We start from the raw sequence: 18,997 nt of genomic DNA, 5'->3' as shown, positions 1-18,997 counted from the left end.
CTCCCTTGGATGAGAATGAGTGATTTGCCCAGCTAAACTCGTACTTGAACTAAGCCAAACTGAGTGTGTGGGGAACAGTTTGGGGAACGTTTGCAGGTGAGAACTAGTGGCTGGGGGGAAAAAGGCACATTTCACCCACTGATCCCCCTCTGTTCCCTATATCCCCATTATTTTAACAAATGTGGGTTGGGCAACAGGTGTTTGCGCAGTTCTGATTTTATGCAGTTTGTTCACTTGTTCATATGGTTCGGAAGTTGTTAAGTTCAGCTAAACCCAACTTCCTCTGATTTAAGCTCCTTGTTTCTTGTGCTGTCTTTCTTTTTAACATTGTCAATATTGGCAATTGTCAATATGCACCCTACACCTTTTCTCTAGGCTTAAAAATCCCCTGCTATTTGTCTTCTAATCTACAGCTTAGATTAGGCTTCAGTTTATATGTCGCCTTTCCAGAAGGAAATTGTGTTCCTGGCAGATCACACTATGCAAGCTAAACAAACTGCAAAGCAGAAAAATAGTTAACCAGCATTTCTGACTTTATATTTATTTATATCAACATGTATTTAAATCAAAGTTAAAGATACAACAGCACAAACTCTGCATACATATTCAAATTTAACTATGCAAATGCTTTTATAATGCATGTTTTCTCAAAGTTATTTTCGGATTATCACTGTCCGTGCAAAAAATCCATCCAAAACAGTAGTCAAAATGAGTAAAACGTAGGTCTGTTGATTCCTGACTTGAACACATGTGATGACACTTCAATTATCAGGAGTTATAGTGGCTGTTAACTTTTGTGCCATAGCATCCCATTTTTAACTAATTTTGATTTTATTAAATGGTACCTGAGCATATTTTCATTCTTATCAGTGCAATATCTTTGCAAATTGCCTTAAGAGATTTGATTCATTAGTTTACAGCAGCATTTAATTGTACTCTGGTGGGTTAATTGCCTTCTCTTATCTCTTAGATAACTCATAAGAGCGACCCCCCCCAAAAAAAACCCCATCCTAGTATGCTCCAGAAACAAAATGCATGCCAAAGCCATTCAGGAACAGATGCTGGTTGTGTCTTATGCAAAGACTTGCTGAATAATAGTCATAAATTGGGGTGGGACTAAATATGACATTGATCACTGGTGTGCTGCTGAAAATGACAACCCCATGTTGAGTTTCTCCCACCACCTGTTATGTGTTGCCATACCTACGTGTTATGGAAAAGGTGTCACACGCAGCACTGTGTGTTTCCTGTGTGTGTTGTTGCAACTACTTCCAGTCTGAACAGGCTGTTGAGTACATCAGAACATTTATTATTATTGTTTTTAAAAATTACATTTGGATATTTTTGTTTTGATGTTTGGAGCAGCTTCTTGAAATTGAGGATGGTAAGCTGATGACATCAAATCTCTGACTGCAGTCTTATAAGATTATTTACTCCAAAAAATGCAAATAGCTGTTAACACATTTACCTCTGACATAGCTGATCGTGAAATGCTGACTTGCTGAATAAAGTAATTTTCTAAGTCATGTCTTGAGGCATCTGCAAATGTATCCATGGAAATTGTTGGTTGTTGGTTGCTTTTAGCTAATGACAAAAAGATGAAGTAAAGAATCAGATTTTTAAGTTTTTGTTACTTAAACTGTCAAACCAGCAGTTCTTTTTAAATTATGTATGCCAGTTAATCCATTTTATGCTCATTATTTTTGCTCACTTTCAATTTTGAGTAGTCCGTAAAGAAGTCCAGGAGTTGGAAAGCACAAACACATTCTTGGTATGTTTAATTGAATCATGGTGGCATTTACTGTTGCATTCAGATTCTAAGCATTTGTGCCTCTGGAGCTCCATTTACTGTCTCTGCCATGCTCACATAATGGCTTCTGACCTTGGGCTTGTGACCCACTAGTGCATTAGGACTAAGCTATGAAATTTCTTATAAAATGTAGAATTTGCAAGCAGTTTGTTGACCTGCTGGGGAATCTTTTGAAGGAGAAGGTGATGTAGGAGACATATAACTGCTTGGCAATATGTTCTCTTTGCAGTGGTGGTGCATGGAATGTCAGTTTTACACACTTAGTAATTAGGATGAGAATTATATTTCTCAACTATAGGTAGGTAGGTCCCACGTGGTGTTGGTCTGCTGCAGTCGAAACAAAATGAAAAAATTCCTTCCAGTAGCACCTTAGAGGCCAACTAAGTTTGTCATTGGTATGAACTTTCATATGCATGCACACTTCTTCAAAGCTCATACCAATAGCAAACTTAGTTGGTCTCTAAGGTGCTACTGGAAGGAATTTTTTTATTTTGTTTCTCAACTATGTAATACATTAATTTGCTTAAACTGTGAAACTTGACACACCAGCAATCTCCAACATTGTTTTCTTTTTCATTCCTTATGGGTTTCACCTGTACTTAATGTAGAAAGACTGTTTCAGTTAAGCCTGCAGAATCCTGTGTCCAGAAAATGTAGGGTGCATGGTAGGTATACTCCTCTTGGAGCTGTCCAGCATGGAATAATGAAATCTTGAGCTTGGTTTCCTTACGAGCGGTAGACTCATAATCTGGTGAACTGGGTTCGTGTCTCCGCTCTTCCACATGCAGCTGCTGGGTGACCTTGGGCTGGTCACACTTCTTTGAAGTCTCTCAGCCCCACTCACCTCACAGAGTGTTTGTTATGGGGGAGGAAGGGAAAGGAGAATGTTAGCTGCTTTGAGACTCCTTCGGGTAGTGATAAAGCGGGATATGAAATCCAAACTACTACTACTACTATTCTTCTTCTTCTTCTTCTTCTTCTTCTTCTTCTTCTTCTTCTTCTTCTATCTGAAGTGGAGTTTTAGGGTACCCAGACTCAAGAGTTACTGGATTCTACTCCTGATGGCTCCTTTATCTTTGAAAAATCAGCTTTGGGTGTGTGTGATAAAATAGGAGGGCAGAGAGGAGGTGTATAACCCATTCTCTACCTGCTGTGTTTCTTCTCCAGGTCACCCGCTCCCAGTCACATTTCCCTTGCAGGATATCAAATGCGTTTTGGGGGCAGTAAGCAGATGTTTGGAGCCTAGCTTGAAGGGTGGCCAGATTGGTGGGTGATTCCGAGCAGAAAAGTGGGTGGAGAAAAGATTAGTATTCCCCCCCCCTTCCCTTGCTATTTCTCTGCTAGGCATGACTTCCTCATGGAGATCCTTTTTTGGGTGTTGGTGGTAGGGAACAGCCATTACAATGAGTTACATGCAAACATTTGTAATATGTAGCTCTGTCCTTTTCCAGACATGGGCAGCCTTTTGAAAAGATTTCCATAGAGAGGTGTGCATAAGACCGTATTACATTGAAGTAAAAAAATTTACAGAGCAGGTTCAGAGTTAGTGTCAATTCTTTCTCTTTTCTCTTGCTTATCAGTGTGTTACCCCAGGTTTGTTAGCCTTGGGGAAACAGGTTATTAAGGGAGGTTGGTGTTTTTCCTTGTTTGCTACATGCTCTGAGTACAGTGTTGAGGATGCTAGCTTGAATACAATGTGTGAGGAAGCAGGGCAGGAACAAGCCATAGTTGTAGAGATAAATTTGAAAATGTGGTGGCAAACTTGCAGATATGTTAGTCTACATCTGTATTGGATTTGCTTTTAAGATTTTTTAAAAGCACTTGTTTGCTGCTCTGGGCTCCTTTTGGAGGAAAGGTGGGATATCAATTTAATAAATAAATAAAACACTGAAAGCAAGGAATCGAGTAACAAAAAGAAGTACCGTATTTTTCGCCCCATAGGACGCACCGGCCCATAGGACGCACCTAGTTTTTTTGTAAGGAAATAAAGAAAAAAAAATTATTCCCCCCCCCCAGGTGCGGGGCTGGGGCGGGGGAAGCCCGAGCTTCCCCCAATCCCAGCCCCCAGAACAGGCTGCTATCCGCAAGCCGTGGGAGAGCTGCACGAAGTCGCGAAACTTGGGGTGTGCTGAGCTCAGCGCGCCCCAAGCTTCTGGGTGCAGGCAAGCTCTCCGCTAGCCGTGGGAGAGCTGCACCGACCCCCCTCGCTCTCCAGGCTTCAGCGAAAGCCTGCATTCACCCCATAGGACGCACACACATTTCCCCTTCATTTTTGGAGGGGGAAAAGTGCGTCCTATAGGGCGAAAAATACGGTATGTAGTCCATCTTTGAAGATTCTCATTATTTGTCTTTTCACCTTTCCCCGCCCCCCAAGCAGCTCATTTATTATTTCCGACAGTTGTGCGTAACTATATCAGATTTAAAAATCTTATAGAAATGAGACATGTCCCAGTTTTCTTCGCCATCTGCCAATTGAATGAAAGCAACAAGAAATCTGCTTGTTTTGTGTACTTCACAGAATTGTAGAGTTAGTTGGAAGGGATCCCAAGGATCATCAAGTCCAGCACCCTGCAGAACTGGCAAAAATGACAGATAGAGATTTCCAGAAAGACAACAGAGATTTTGAAAAAGATTGGGAACCATTCATATTATATTTGCAGAAACAAAGAAAGTCAATAGACTTGATGGCAGGATTTAAATAAACATCCACATTATCAGCATCAGAAAATGTTTAGAAGATAGTGAAATAGGATGGTGTATTTACTTTTATTTTTAGGTTTTTAGGTTTGATGTTATGTTATTAATAACTTTTTCTGTTGAGAGATAGCAAAGTGGGTGAAAATAGAAACAAACCAGAAGCACAAGTTGGGGGAAGTCTTGGAGGGGAGGGAGGGAGGAATATATAGTAAATGTTAAGAATTTGAGATGTATGTAATGAATGAAAAAGAAAAAAGAATAAAATAAATAAAGTCCAGCACCCTGCAATGCAGGAATCTCATCCATGACAAATAGCCATCCAACCTCTGCTTAAAAACCTCCCAGAGTCTGCCACTTTCTGAGGGAGTCCATTCCATTGTCAAACAGCTCTTAGCCATCAGAAAGTTCTTCCTCATGCTTAGTGGAATCTCCTTTCTTTTAACTTGAAGCCATTGATTTGGGTCCTACCCTCTGGAGCAGAAGAAAACAAAGCTTGTTCCATCTTCCTTGTGACGTTCCAGCTTATCAGTATCCTCCTTAAATTGTGGTGCCCAGAACTGGACACAGTACAAGTATGCAGAACTGAGACTAGCCTTTATTGTTTCAAATATGAAAGAAGGTCCTGTCTCTCCCATGTGGTGTTACGGTTAATTTACAAAGTAAAATCCTGCTGGTGAAATGTTGCCTTCCTGTTTCCTGTTGTACATGCTGTTTTGGTGTGTGTGTGGGGTAGTAACATGTTTTAAGGATGCCAAATGCAGGACTAACACTGTCTCGCTTATGTAACATAGTCTTTAATTCCAAAACTTTCCCAGATAAAATATCTTGCATAGTTGCCAGTCTGGTTACTAACAGGGGCTGCTAAAAAGCAAGTATGCTAAAAATGGTCCATGAATCACCAGCTGTCCGTAGACCTGACAACCTGCTGAATGAAGCACTTTTGGGGAAATGAGCACCAAGGAGGGAGATGTCCTAGCATGGATATAGTCTGAGAACTGCTGCCGCAGAATATCGGTGGAATTGAGTTCACAGGCAGTACTGTAATAGCACTTGCAAGGATGCTGATAAGATTGTGCCTAATAGTATAGTAGGTGCTTAAGGCATCCTAGCACTGAAGAATTTAAAAACTGCCAGTCTCAAAGCTTTAGACAGCCAGCTGAAATGAAAGTGATATTTCATAATTTAATTAAGATTTTGAGACCTCAATTTATCTTCAAGCTTTTAAATTTTGGACTAGACAGCTTTTGTATTCTGAATCCCGTCAAATTTTGAATTGGAAGGTTTCATTTTAGCTTTCTTTCATAGTCACCACTCCCTTTTTTAAATTCACATTTTAATCTTATTTTGGTGGTGTTGCATCAACCCCTTGTCCAAAGCACTATGAGATTTCTTGCTAGGTACTTGTAACTGGTCAGACATGAAAGTTCACTATAGGCACAGTTACTTCACACTTTGATACAGTGCATTAACTATAGCGTAAGTGGAAAAATAAACAAAATAAACTGTTTTAGAGTTGCAGTACTCCTGTCACTCAGGTAATTGATGCTTCTCTGAAACCTGGTAGTTTGTGTTTATTAAAAGCCTGGCAGCAGTTATTCTTGCAGGCATAATGCTGAACTGTGGTTTATTTTCCTTGACTGCTGTTTATTCAATTTCTTACTTACCACACCAGGCCTCGGAGCAGGGTACAGCAATTTAAAATTCAGTATTTGAAACAGTCTAAAATGAATTATAGCCACAAGAATAGGGTAGGCCCTAAAAATCTATATTTCAGGTGTCAAGGCCAGATTAGATGTTTATTATACCTCAATAGAAAACCTAGGTTAAGGACTGCTTCCAAGTACCTCCCTTGAAGTGAATCTTCATGAAGTAGTTAAGCATCTGCTTCATTGAGGGAAGTATGAAAAACTGTTGCCCCCCTTACCCAGCCTCTATGCTTGCAGGTGACAAGTTTCATGGTTGACTTTTGTATGCTCTCAAGGGCAAGACTTAGCTCAGTAAAGTAACCAGTGGCTTCCATGACCCAACTTGGATATAATGATAAACTGCAGTTTCGTGCTATGTGAGGGAGCCTTGGGCTTGCTCCTGTCTTTGGGGACTGGAAGCACCTGCTTCCTGTTTTTCCTCTAACCTCTGTTTATTGTTATAGCTGGAAAGGACAAACTATGGTCAGCTTTAATGGTGGTTTATAAAAGAAGGAAGGATTGAAACTGATTTATGGTCTTGGCTTGTAATAAACTATTGCTTAATGCAGGGGTAGGAACTGTCACGGAGTTCTACTCATTCTTGATTCAGAGCAGAACTCCGATGTATAGTTAGCAGAGTAAAAACTTAAACATGTTGCAGGATTCCCAAAAAAGTAGACCAGAGGCAATTAATTTCATCCAGCAGAGCTTTACTGCTACTGAAGGCAAATGAGCATCATGGTCACAAATCCAATACATTCAGGATTGGCACTGCCCGTAAGAAATCCAGCTGCAGCAGACTTATCTTAAACTTACAATAACTTATAATGTCTAAACCTCAACATTAATCATACTATGTACAGAACACCACACCAGAAGGAAAAGAGATAGAAAGAGAAAGTGAAACCCATGCTTCTTCTGGCCTTATTATCATAGTCAGCATGACCTTGCCGGAAAGAGATAACAGAACCAGCTTAAGCCAGCTGTACTCAGTTTCTCCAAAGGAGTAACCCAAACATCATGAACCTTCTGCTTGTTTCTTTCACACACAAAGCTTCCAGAACCTTCTTGAATTAATTAGAATAGGAAAGATTTCTACACATCAGGTCAATACCTCCTGTACTAAGAAATGCAAACTAACAGGAACTTGTGGCGTTCCATAGATTCTTGGATGCTCAGCTTCCAGCAGGTCCTGCCAGCATGGATACTGGTTAGGTGTGATAGGAGTCCCTATAGGTCCTCTCCAAAATACATTGTAAGTTTGGAGTCATCCAGGGTTAAGGCAACATCCAGGGTATTGGTACCATGATTAAGTGTAACATTTGTACTGAGATTCAGTGTTCCTTAGAAAATGCAGTACCCAGCGTGCTCATAAATCAGCAATATATTATGTTAAGTACCCAAGGGAATATTGTTGCTACCACTTTCAAAATTTCTAAGGTGATATTTATTTATTTTACATATAGCGAGAAAGAAACTAAAAATAAGACTTAGTTGGCTATTACTGTTAATCTTACTTGACAGAAATTTGAAATATATTTGATCCCTAACATAGGCATTTCTGAATTCTCTGCTAACTTTTTCTGAGTACAGCCATATATTTAATGGTGTTTGTGTGGGGCCAGGCTGGAATAATCTCCAGGTTGTCCAGAAACCTGAAATATTTCCTCAGCCTTGCAGCCCTTGTTTTTTTGTTAAGCCTGGGTGCAGTGCTCTAAACCTGAATACAGTAGAACCTCTACTTACGACCGCCTCTACTTGGGCCCAATCCAAGTTGTGACCACGGCAAACCCGGAAGTAAATACCGGGTTTGCCGTCATTCACACACCCGCAGAAACGGCTTCTGCCATTTGCGCATGCGCAGAAGCGATTGCCGGATCGACTTACAGACGGACCTCCGGAACTGATTACATCCGTAAGTAGAGGTTCCACTGTACTCTGTTTCTAAGCCAAAGGAATGGGAGAAAATGAAAGGAAAGAATATCTCATCAAACAGTACATGCAGTGCAGGACACTTTATCTCATTTATGAGCTTGCATTGCCTGGTAGTATTTGACCACAATGCACACTTTTCTTACAGGCATTGTAAAACTTGAAGAAACTTGAAGTGGCAAAAAAGCACAGCTAAGGTTAGAATCTTTTGAATGCCACACCCTTACAAAAATTCATGAACATTGCACTGTAGTGTGTGATTCGGTTTCCCTTGTGCAGAAGAAACTAAAACAGCTGGCAGGATGGGAACTGAGCTCCTCTTTCTCTGTGTGTACTTTGCCTAGACACATTCCTGCCTAAACACCCTTCTTCCCTTCTACCCAGTGCCACTTCAATTCACCTTCCTTTGTTTTGCAGTTGGAATGATGATCCAGGCTTTACCTCCTTGTATCCTGTCTTACATGTCAAAATATTCTGGTACCTTCTGACTTATGGCAGGACTAGAGATTGGTGAACAGGATCTCTCGCTGTTTGTTTGTCTGGGTTTTTTAAAAAAGTTAATAGCACTTTGGAAAGTTCCAAATCGGATTGAAACAGTGGAGATGCGGGAGGAGTGTGAGTTTAACCCTCCCCTTCCAGTCATTTTACCAATTAAAATATATCCTCCCCAAGCTGACGTTTGCCCCATGGCAGGTCACTTGGTACGGACCGTGTGCCCCATTGATTGAGGAGAAAGCTATTTAGCACACAAACTGGTAGCAATATAATATCTAAAATAGATGGTGTCCAACGCTTACCCTCCCATGAGATAAGCACTGGGGTAAACCTTCGACTCAGTGGTCTTGTTCTTCTCAGTGACATGTAAGAATTTCTCAATTGTATTGTTCTCATAGGCAATACCAGGAACCAGAAGGAAAAAACCCTTTTGCACTCTGCGAAGAGTTTGAAGTCTTCTAAACATAGTCTTTGAATCCTTTACTCTCAACCGCCTTCAGTCCCCATTTAGCACTAAGTGACTCCTCACTCTTTATTTCCGGAGCTGCCATCAAGTTTGACAGCCTAACCTCATTCATAGTCTTATTGGAATACCCATTCTTCCTTGCAGGCCTGCACTCTGTTCACTAAGCCACTAATCTCCCACCATTCCAAATAAAGTTGGCTGGTTGAGATTCACCTTTGAGCAGCAACACTTTCATCTACCCCAGAGTATTTTGGGACTGGCCCTCTTACAAACATGGGGTCCTTTTTATAGGTTGTGTGACCAGTAGTATTTGATACAGCTCCATACTTCTGTGTCATCCTTTTTAAAAGTCAGGATATGCTGATGGTCTTTCCAACATCCTGTGATGAAGAATTCAATGAATTAAGCATGTGTTGTTTTCTGTCTTGAACCTCCCACAGGAACTTCTGTGTCCTTATCTGTCCTTTGCCTAGAGCTGGACCATCAAGGGATCAGTCACGTCATATTTTTGTTCTTGCAGATCTTATTTAGTGGTTTTATCTGTTTAAAGTAGTCATCCCCTTATGGTAGAGTAGAGAAGTTCCTGGTTGTAGAACAGAGGCAGACAGGCTTAAGGCTGACAGGAGCTACTCTGCTTTTTTTTACTAGAATCCTGAGTTACATCCATGGGAGCTTGGTACATAAAATATAAAATATCTGTTAAAGTTACTTATAAAAGTCAGAAGCTAAAAGCAAGTTAAACTAAAAATATATAAGTAAAACCAACAGTTTAAAATATATAATAAAGCTGCATATTAAAATGCATGCCAGAATCACTTGTTAGTAACATGTGCTAACATGGTTGCTGTTCTGAAATCTCTCCCTTGGTCTTTTGCTATAAGGAAACATTGCACATTAAATAGTATGATTCACACTTCCACCTAGCATCCTTGCCCTTTGCAAACAGCCTCCTTTCTCAAAAAACCAGCAAACCAAACTTAAGGAGGGAGCGTGTTTTTCTTTCACTCTTGTCTGATGCATCTATAATGTATGCATATAAATCATTGGCCCGACGTGTGCCTGAGATTCCGGTATTTTGAAGGTGTCCTAGTGAGTTAGAGGAAAAAGGGGGGTGGGGAAACTTCTAAGTTTTCCAAAAATGAAAATGTTGACTGCCATTTTAGTTGCTGGAGCTTATTCTTACCTTCACCGGAAGGGTCCCAAAACCCATTGGAACAGGGTGCATGGGAACGGGGAGCACAGAGGAGGGTGACGTTCCATCGTAGAAACAGAAATCTGCTTCCTTGTTTGCAGCTCATTGTGAAGAGATTTTGCTTCAAGACACCGTACACAGCCAGTTCTGTTAATCACACCTTTGAAAAGGAAAAACCATCACCTACAGTATAAATTGCTTTGCATCGGTCCTGGCCGGATGTTTCCTTTGCTACTACATTTGGAAAGACTGCTCCGGTATTAGTGTAGCTTACCCACATTGGAGGCGCATCCTCTTGCGCACTTGACACCCTGCCAGGCCTCTCGCTGCTGCCCGTGGTGCGCAGTCTCATGAAGTCACTCTGACTCTGCTGGTGCTGCTGATGTCACAGCTTCTGAGCTGTGCTCTTAGCGCTCTCGTTTCACATTCATAATCTGGTGATTCTAGGGCAGAATAAAGCATTAGGCTTTTTATGCGAGCAGGCGGGTTTCAGGATCACGTCAGTCAAACGGCTCTCGAGCAGCAGGCGTGTATCTGCTGTTTAGCTGATAGAATAAACAGTATATTGCTAATGTATTTTGACATGTTCCTATTGTAGTGGAGGTTTCAGCTTTAGATTTTATATATAATTCATATTTAGGTCAAATAACAACAGTTCTTCGTGTCTTTGTAGCTATAGTTGTTTCTTACCTTCCATCTTTAGGCTATTCCAAGTGGGTTTCTGCTGACTTTTTCTTTCTCAGTACATAGAAGTACTTTATTTCTTTTTCTCCTGACAGGATACTTTCCTTCGGAAGGATATGAACCATCTATATTACCTTGGCACTGTTTTTTCATAACCTGGGCTGGTTACATATTTAATTAGGTCCCAGCTTTTTTGGGATATTTAGCTACACTGTTTGAGGTGATAATATGCTGCCTTAACTCTTGCATGGTTTTGATATATTAAAAACTAGCCAGCATCCACTCAAAGCCACCTGTATGATATTAATGCCTGTCATTGCTGGGAGGCAACATGTTCGTTTTCTTTAGTTCCGTTTCTGCTTGCTTTTTATATTAGAATCCTAATGTAGTTTTTTAAAAAAACTTATTTTAGAAATAAGTCAATAGGCAGCCCAGCTTAAAGCGCTCTCTTCTAGATGACTTGTGTTTTTCTTTTAATAACTTTCCCCAAAAGAAAGACTTCATTGGTTCTTTCATTTAACCAATTCCGTAATTTAGTCTGTGAAATGGAAGGCTTTGGGACTTTCTAAATAATTTAATTTCTTTAAATTATCTGAAGAAGTGTGCATGCACACGAAAGCTCATACCAAGAACAAACTTAGTTGGTCTCTAAGGTGCTACTAGACAATTTATTTATTTTTTATATATATTTCTACTGCATCAGACCAACACGGCTACCTACCCGAATCTTTAATTTCTTTAACATCTTAATTTTTGTAGTGTCATATAAGAGTTTGAATGCTACTTGCTATGGTAACTGCTATTCTACCTTTGGTGAAAGCCCCTCCCAGTGGGGGTGGGGGGGTGAAGGATGCTTGGGTTACTACTGAATCCCTTCAGAGTGTGCATAAGGAGGGAGCCTTTCATGCGCAGCATGAGAGGTAACTAAACTCTCCACCTTGCATTGTTCGCTCCCTCAATGCTTTTTACCAGTGTTTTCAGGGTGGGGGTGAGTTCACTTCTGACAGGAGAGGCAAAAGCTGTTTCAGGGACAAAGTGCACTTGGAGGAGTCCCAAACCACCCCAAGGTGTGGTTTAAATCATTCTGCCCCCAAAGCATGACGGTGTGATGTCCCTCTTATGTCTACTTGTACTCAATATCAGTGTGTCATATGTACATGGAGTACAAGGTCACAGGCCTTTATAAGAAGTTGGTCAATTAGACTTAAATGGCTAAATTTTAATCCACTAAGCTTATTAGAGCAACAACATTTGGGCAGCGGTAGTTAAACTTGTCACAAGAGTCTGTGTAACCTGTGAAACAAGGTTAATGATGATGGTTAAAAATATGTCTTAGTGTGAGCTAGTTGGGGGCCATAATTAAGCTGAAAAATTGTGTGCATGTGTATGTACTAGATTGCTCCAATTAGGTGATGGAAACATAACCTTTTACCTAATAAAAATGAGTTTCAACAACTCTGGATCCTCAGCTTCTCATAGTGTGTTTCTAGGCCAAGAGACCCACTAAACACACAGATTGGTCATGTTCATATATCACGCTAAGATGTACTATAGCTTAGTGTATATATACGCTGTTTCATGTGAAGAAGGCAACCGCCAGGTTGGACTGGCAAATAATCCAAGGGTAGGCATACTGTGTCATCTGAACCCAATATTGCCGTTAAAGTATTTCCTCCTAAACCATGATTTGTAGCCAAGGTTGAGGAGGAGAGACTTTAAACGCAATCCTGGGTTTGCACAACACTGTAAGCTAAATCTTGGTTGAGTTACCATCCTGTGCTGAACTAAAAATTCTGGGGGGAGCAAAGTGACTGCAGGCTCTTTGTGGACAGCCAACGTGTATATGGTCATGATAAGACACACTCTCACACTTACTATGATGTGAAGACCTGGCCATTGCCTTTTCCCATGTGGATTTCTCAAAAGAGCTCAGCAACAGAGCACCCAGAAAGCAGTAAGGATGATTTGAATCAACCAAACAAATCTTTTTGTGTTGTGTCTCTCTCCATGTTATGATTTGACAGTACTTGATATGATTCAACAGTGTTATTTCCTCTGGGTGAAGGCAAGGTTGTTTAGGCTTGATACAAAGCTCCAAGGTCTGCTGAAAAATAGTTTTGAGGCAAACATTTCTCACTTGGGATCTATTCTGAAAGAGGTCGGCCAGCCTGATGATGCTAGCAGTTTGCTTCTGATGCTGATGAACATGTCCATAATTTAAAACCTGGCATGCTGAACTTGGCTGTAGAAATGTCCAATATTTCCACTATATAAGAAGTTTGGGTCGTTGAAACAGGAAGGACTGCATTACTAACTGGAATACTGGTATGCTGCTGATACCAAGTTACATCTCTGAATTTCATCTGAATCAGGAGAGACTATTCAGGTCCTAAGTGGTGTCTGGGGGCAGTGACTGGCTTCATTAGGGCCAATAAACGGGGCAACAAAGTAGGATCACATAATGCCAATCCTGAAAGCATGGCACTGGTTGCCTCTGAGCTATTGGTTCCTGTTCAAGGTGTTAGCTTTAGTATTAAAAGCCCTGGACAACTTAGGGCCTTAGTACTTATAGAAGCATCTTTTCCAATACTTGTTGACTTGTGCCTTAAGATCTTGTGATGGAGGCCTTATTCATAGCCCCACCATTGGGCATGGCCTATTAAGTCACCGCCGCAGGGAACACCCTGACTTTGGACCTCTCCCCCTGTAGAATTGTGTTTGTCTCCTATGGTGGTGTAATTTCATTGACAGTTTAAAATGTACCTGTTTGCCTGGACCTTTGGCAAGGATGATTTGGGCTGATAACCTATTATTCATTGTTTTTTTGTACTGCATGTATAAACTCTTTTACTGATACCCACATAAAAATGCTTCTTAACAGTATTTTAATTAGATTGTTTTTATCTAATTTTGTACCACTCTGGGCTCTTATGGGAGGAGATGCTGGGTAAAAAATATGATAAAATACTTTCATGTTTCAAAATTTATTATAGCAACAATATTTAATATTGTCATTGGGTTGTATCCATTGTTAGTCATACTTTGAGTAGATCCATTGAAATAAGTGGATGTGACTAACTTGGAACCACTAACTTTAGTGTGTCTACTTGTGAGTAGAATTTAGTTTCCCCTCCATCTGTTAATAGCATCAGGCATAGCTGACAACAAATCAATCAGTTTTTTAAAGGCCAAGTGTTGCTGTTAGCAACCTAAGATGACAATAATTTTTTCTGTATACCTGCTGCCCCTCTAGCATATGAACATACTTTATTAATTTCAAGGCAAGTAATATGAGTTTAAAGAAAAATATGTGATTGTAGAACCTGCAGTTTTAGTGCAGTCAGAAATTCTGTGCAAATGGAGGAACTGAAGAAAAGTAGATTTCAAAGCATTAACGCTGAATTGTGATTTTTCTCCTCTCATTTGGATGTGTGTGGAGGGGAGGGACCAATCTCTTCACTGTATAAAATGCAGTTTATGAAAATATAGTCAGAGTATTTGAAACAACAAAAAGATTATTCAGTAAACACAGAGCTTTATTTTAATCCAAACCTCTGTCAGTAGGCTGGGATCTGAGACGGTTCCATCCTAGCAGGGAGGCTATGTGCTCCTTCCTTGCTGACATGTGCATTAAGCATCATTGATGGTAAATAGACAAAAAACTGACATAAAAAGGGCAATAGAAACCAGTAGGAGACCATTACAACCTCCCAGGAACACTGTTACTGACCTTAAGGTGGCTATTCTTAAGCACAGATACTTCAAAGGGAGACTCCAGTGTGAAACTCCTGAAATACAACTGATAATGAATTTCAGTTTAATCACCTGTGATCTGAATAGGAATAAATAGCCTTTTATCTCACTAAGGTGTTCATTAGCTTACCAATTTCAAGATGTCAATGGGCACAGTCATGATTTTACATAAATACATGTAAGCTGTAACCTAAATGACAGTCTTGAGTTTCCTTCTTATCTCGCTACTAACATTTATTGTCCTTTACACCCATTAGCTGCCATTAAAAATAATAATCTAGTTTTATTCCTTTTTAATTTTAGCTGGATGGCTAATTAATTACATCATCATGCATTCTCAATCATGAAAACAGAGAGAGAGCTGTCTGTGGCTCTGACAACCCACAGCATTGTTTTCTACAGTGAAACTAATGCATGGAACCTCATTGCACATTACAGATTTCACCACAAAACCTCATGGTGTATTACCTTTTGATGTAATTTGTTAACCAGCCATTTAATCTAAGTGTAACCAGAACAATGAAACACCATGGTGGATCTGCAGCAGCACAACCGGGCACCTTCAACTGCCCCAGCTGCAACAAAACTTGTCTCTCCCATATTGGTCTCTACAGCCACAGCAGGCGCTGCGACCTTTCAGCAGTTTGATTTCACCCCCAAAGGTGCACCCCTCTGCTGTCTACCGAGACAGACAGATGCCAACCACTAGAACAATGGGATACACTTGCTTGTATCACTTGAAATGCCTTTTTCTTTAGGGTTACTTGTAAGAGTATTTCATGTGGCAAAGGCCAAAGGTTCTTGCCAAACCCTTTTAGTTCATGTTTTAAAATCTTTCATGTGGGATTTTGCTGAAAGGTTGCAGTCATTTCGCTCATCTGATTCTGCTTGTTCTAATCAATTGCACAAATTAGCAGCTGCTGTACATTATCACTGACCATATCGGAGTCTAGTGCTGTAAGAGGCTTCACATCAATGGGAAGTCCAAGTCACCCATCATTCCTAGTTGCCTGTAGAAATTTGCATGCATTAGCAATGCAAACTACAGTTGTTGGAGATTATATTTTTCTGTCAATGAATAAAGTCATAAAACTGTCTTCTGGATCATTTAAATCAGTTATTATTAAGCAAGAAAGAATTAGATTAGTGTGATTATAAACATTTGACATTGTTAAATATTCTCTGCCCCATCTTTGTTCTCCCAACACACAGTGTATTATTAGCAATCTGATATATTGTTGTTTACCTGTGCTTTGTCCTTAGGAGAATCCTGTTCTGGAACCTGAAGGCTGAATTTTTAGGATCCCACATCTAGGATCTAGCTCGGCTGTTTCATAAGGACGGATTTGTTAAGGCAAGTGAAGCTTCTTAACCTCTGTTAAGAGTTTGAAAATCTCAGCTCTCTGGCAGATGATGTGGCAGGAGCAGAAAGCAGTTTGGTTCCCTTCAAATGCAGCAGGTAGAGAGATTCCATCATTGCTTTGTGGGAGTTGGTAGAAGTGGAGGATGAGAATTCTTTCTAGTTAGCACTAGTTGCAAGGACTGTATCTCGGATTAGCCTTATAAAGATGTTGTACACGAGTTGAGCTGTGCTTGAAAGTTGCCAGATTTTAACTTTTATTCTTAATTAACATTAAGCTGGTAGACTGTATGTTTGATCCCGCACTGGCACTACAGGTTGGGAAAAGCAATAGTTAGTAATCTGTCATATTATTGAGTCATTTTATTGATTAAATAGTTGACTGAAACAACCCTTCTAATTTCATTCCTGTCGCCATCCCTGTTTCAAAAGTTCAGGGTGGGCAACTGCAGTTTTACATTAGAGACTGAGTTGCATTGCCAGAGAACTCTTATTCCTCAAAGGTGCAGTAAAAGAGTATATTACAATAACAAAATGTGCATTGCAACGTTAGGTTTTAATAGTGATGTGAGGTGAGAATATTCTCCGGAGAATGAGAATATTCTCGAGAATATTCTTTGCTAGAAAATTCTCCAGACAATATTCTCCACAAACTGTAAATTCTAATGTAAGAACCAGTTTTACAACCCACATTAAAAAAATCTAGTAAATAATAAGTCAAGCTGTGATATTGCCAGTGTAAGTAATGAATAATGATTTTTTTTGATCCAGTTATATTGCTGGGCATTGTGTCGTTCACCATTGCTCGTTCTGGAATGTGAGCTACATAATTTGATGAACATTTGAATTCGTATGTATTTCAACTATATATGTAATAGCCTCCCCCCTCCCCATTTTGGTATGACCTTATTCTTAGCAATTCCATACCCTTGGCCATACAGTATGATTTTTTTACAGAAAGTAGCTTTAATGCTTTGTACATTTAAAGTACCTAGGCCTATACAATTATGTGTAGCAGCATGTGAGGTGGCCTTGATTTAAACAGTTGACGTTTCTATATTTTTATTTAGTGACAGTAACTGGTTTTTGCAGTGCCATTCAATGGTACAATATTCTCATTAATCGATAATATTCCTGAGAATATTCTACAAAAGATTATTCTCGAGAATTTAAGATCACTAGGTTTTAAATTGAATGATGATGATGATGATGATGATGATAATTTATTATTTATACCCCGCTTGTCTGGCTGGGTTTCCCCAGCCATTCTGGGCAGCTTCCAACAAAAGATTAAAAATACATTATAAACACCAGTCATTAAAAACTTCCGTAACTAAATAAGACTAAGGAGTTCTGACATCTAATGTGACCTGAGTTCTGGAACCATAACGTTTGAATGCACAGGATTTAACAGGTGCTGGTGTGCAAGACTCATCCCTTGTTTTCACAACTAACATATTTTTCGCTCCATAAGACGCACCTGACAATATGATGCACCTAATTTTAAGAGGAGGAAAACAAGAAAAAAATATACGGTATTCTGAATCAAATGTTGTACTAAACTATTTAATAAACTACCGGTATATCAGAATAATATTTCAACCATGTAAAATGAACAACAGTCAACAGTGGCATTAAGAACCATCATCACTGTCATTAACAAATGAAGAGAGACTTTATCCCCTAGTAAGGGGGGCAGGCAGTGGAAATATATGAGCTTCCCACATTGAATCCCTTAGATCTAAGGACTGTATGGTATGGCCCTACAAAATTATTTTAATAAAGCCAAAAGAAGTGGGACTTTCTTGCAGAGAGCTCTGGGGGCTTTCATATGAGGGAGGAATGAGGGAGAAATCTGATTCAATTTCCATTTAAAGTTAAACGTACCTAATTCACACCTTTGTACACAACACAAGGACCAAACCACAGCCGCCCTTCAAATTTCACGCTTCTGCAAAGGAAGGCACTACTGTCCCGGCGCGACCGGTGGCGGAGGGAGGGTCTTGCGTGGCGGCACATCGCCTGTGAGGATGTGGTACGTTGCCCACAAGAGTATCGTCCCAAGGGGGTGGCACGTGCACACCCATCCCAATGGGGTGGCTGAATGCGGGGGCAGAGGGATTACAGAGGTCCCGCTGTGCTTGCTTTACACCTATGTAAGCGGCTCCTGTCCCGCTTTGCTGCTTTAAAGCGAGCTGTGGAAGAGGGACGGACGGGAGCCATAGCTTCTCCGTGCAGCGTTCGCTTCATAAGACACACAGACATTTCCCCTTACTTTTTAGGAGAAAAAAGTGTCTTATGGAGTGAAAAATATGGTAGTTGTCATGCATGCAGTTTGAGAAATCTGTAATGGAGTGCAAAGCTAGTTTTGAAGGGTAGAAGGTGGTATGCTGCATTGGCATCTAAGTTCTCAAGAGTGATAGAGCAATAGAGAGTGACATGCACAACTAACAGACATTGAAATAACAGTCTAATAAAGTCAGGGTCCCTCCTAGTTTACCATTGATTAACATAGTCCTTTAGATGCTTGACCTATGGGCTCTTTTTCTCTCTTAACTCAAGCCCCCACCAGCTATGGATCAGTATATGCTATCTTTTAGCTATGTCTATTAGCTATCTTTTAGCTATGTCTGCAGAAATGATTTCAGGGAGGTCTAATGCACATCTGTCCCATGCAATTCACACATGATTGACTTCGAAACTACACTTGCCTTTTACCTGTTATCTCGAATGAGGGCATCTGGGACCTCTGTGGACTATTTCAGCCTATACAGCTCAATGAACAGAGTTGGCATGGGTTTGTCCTGTGCTCTTTTTTAAAGGAATTGATGCAGCACTGTTGTGCTAAACTGGGAAGTGTGCCATACCAGTTTGCCCTTGGTGATCCCTCTGTAATGCTTCTTTAAAGAATCGGGCATACCTT

At 40.2% G+C, this 18,997-nt stretch overlaps 1 protein-coding gene across 2 annotated transcripts in view; it reads left to right on the top strand.

Moving 5' to 3' along the window:
- DNAJC5 (DnaJ heat shock protein family (Hsp40) member C5) overlaps positions 1–18,997 on the top strand; it is a 43,967-nt gene that overhangs the window by 5,071 nt on the left and 19,899 nt on the right. Inside the window, exon 2 of one of the 2 annotated variants that reach the window (XM_053394567.1) lies at positions 15,978–16,068. The exons of the other annotated variant lie outside the window; for it this stretch is intronic. The gene's annotated coding sequence lies outside the window, so the exon portion shown is untranslated. The remainder of the gene's footprint in view (positions 1–15,977; positions 16,069–18,997) is intronic. 2 annotated transcript variants of the gene reach the window in all.

Source organism: Podarcis raffonei, chromosome 6 (assembly GCF_027172205.1).
Source record: "Podarcis raffonei isolate rPodRaf1 chromosome 6, rPodRaf1.pri, whole genome shotgun sequence".
Classification (NCBI taxonomy): domain Eukaryota; kingdom Metazoa; phylum Chordata; class Lepidosauria; order Squamata; family Lacertidae; genus Podarcis; species Podarcis raffonei.
This window is presented reverse-complemented; position numbering and strand designations above follow the sequence as displayed.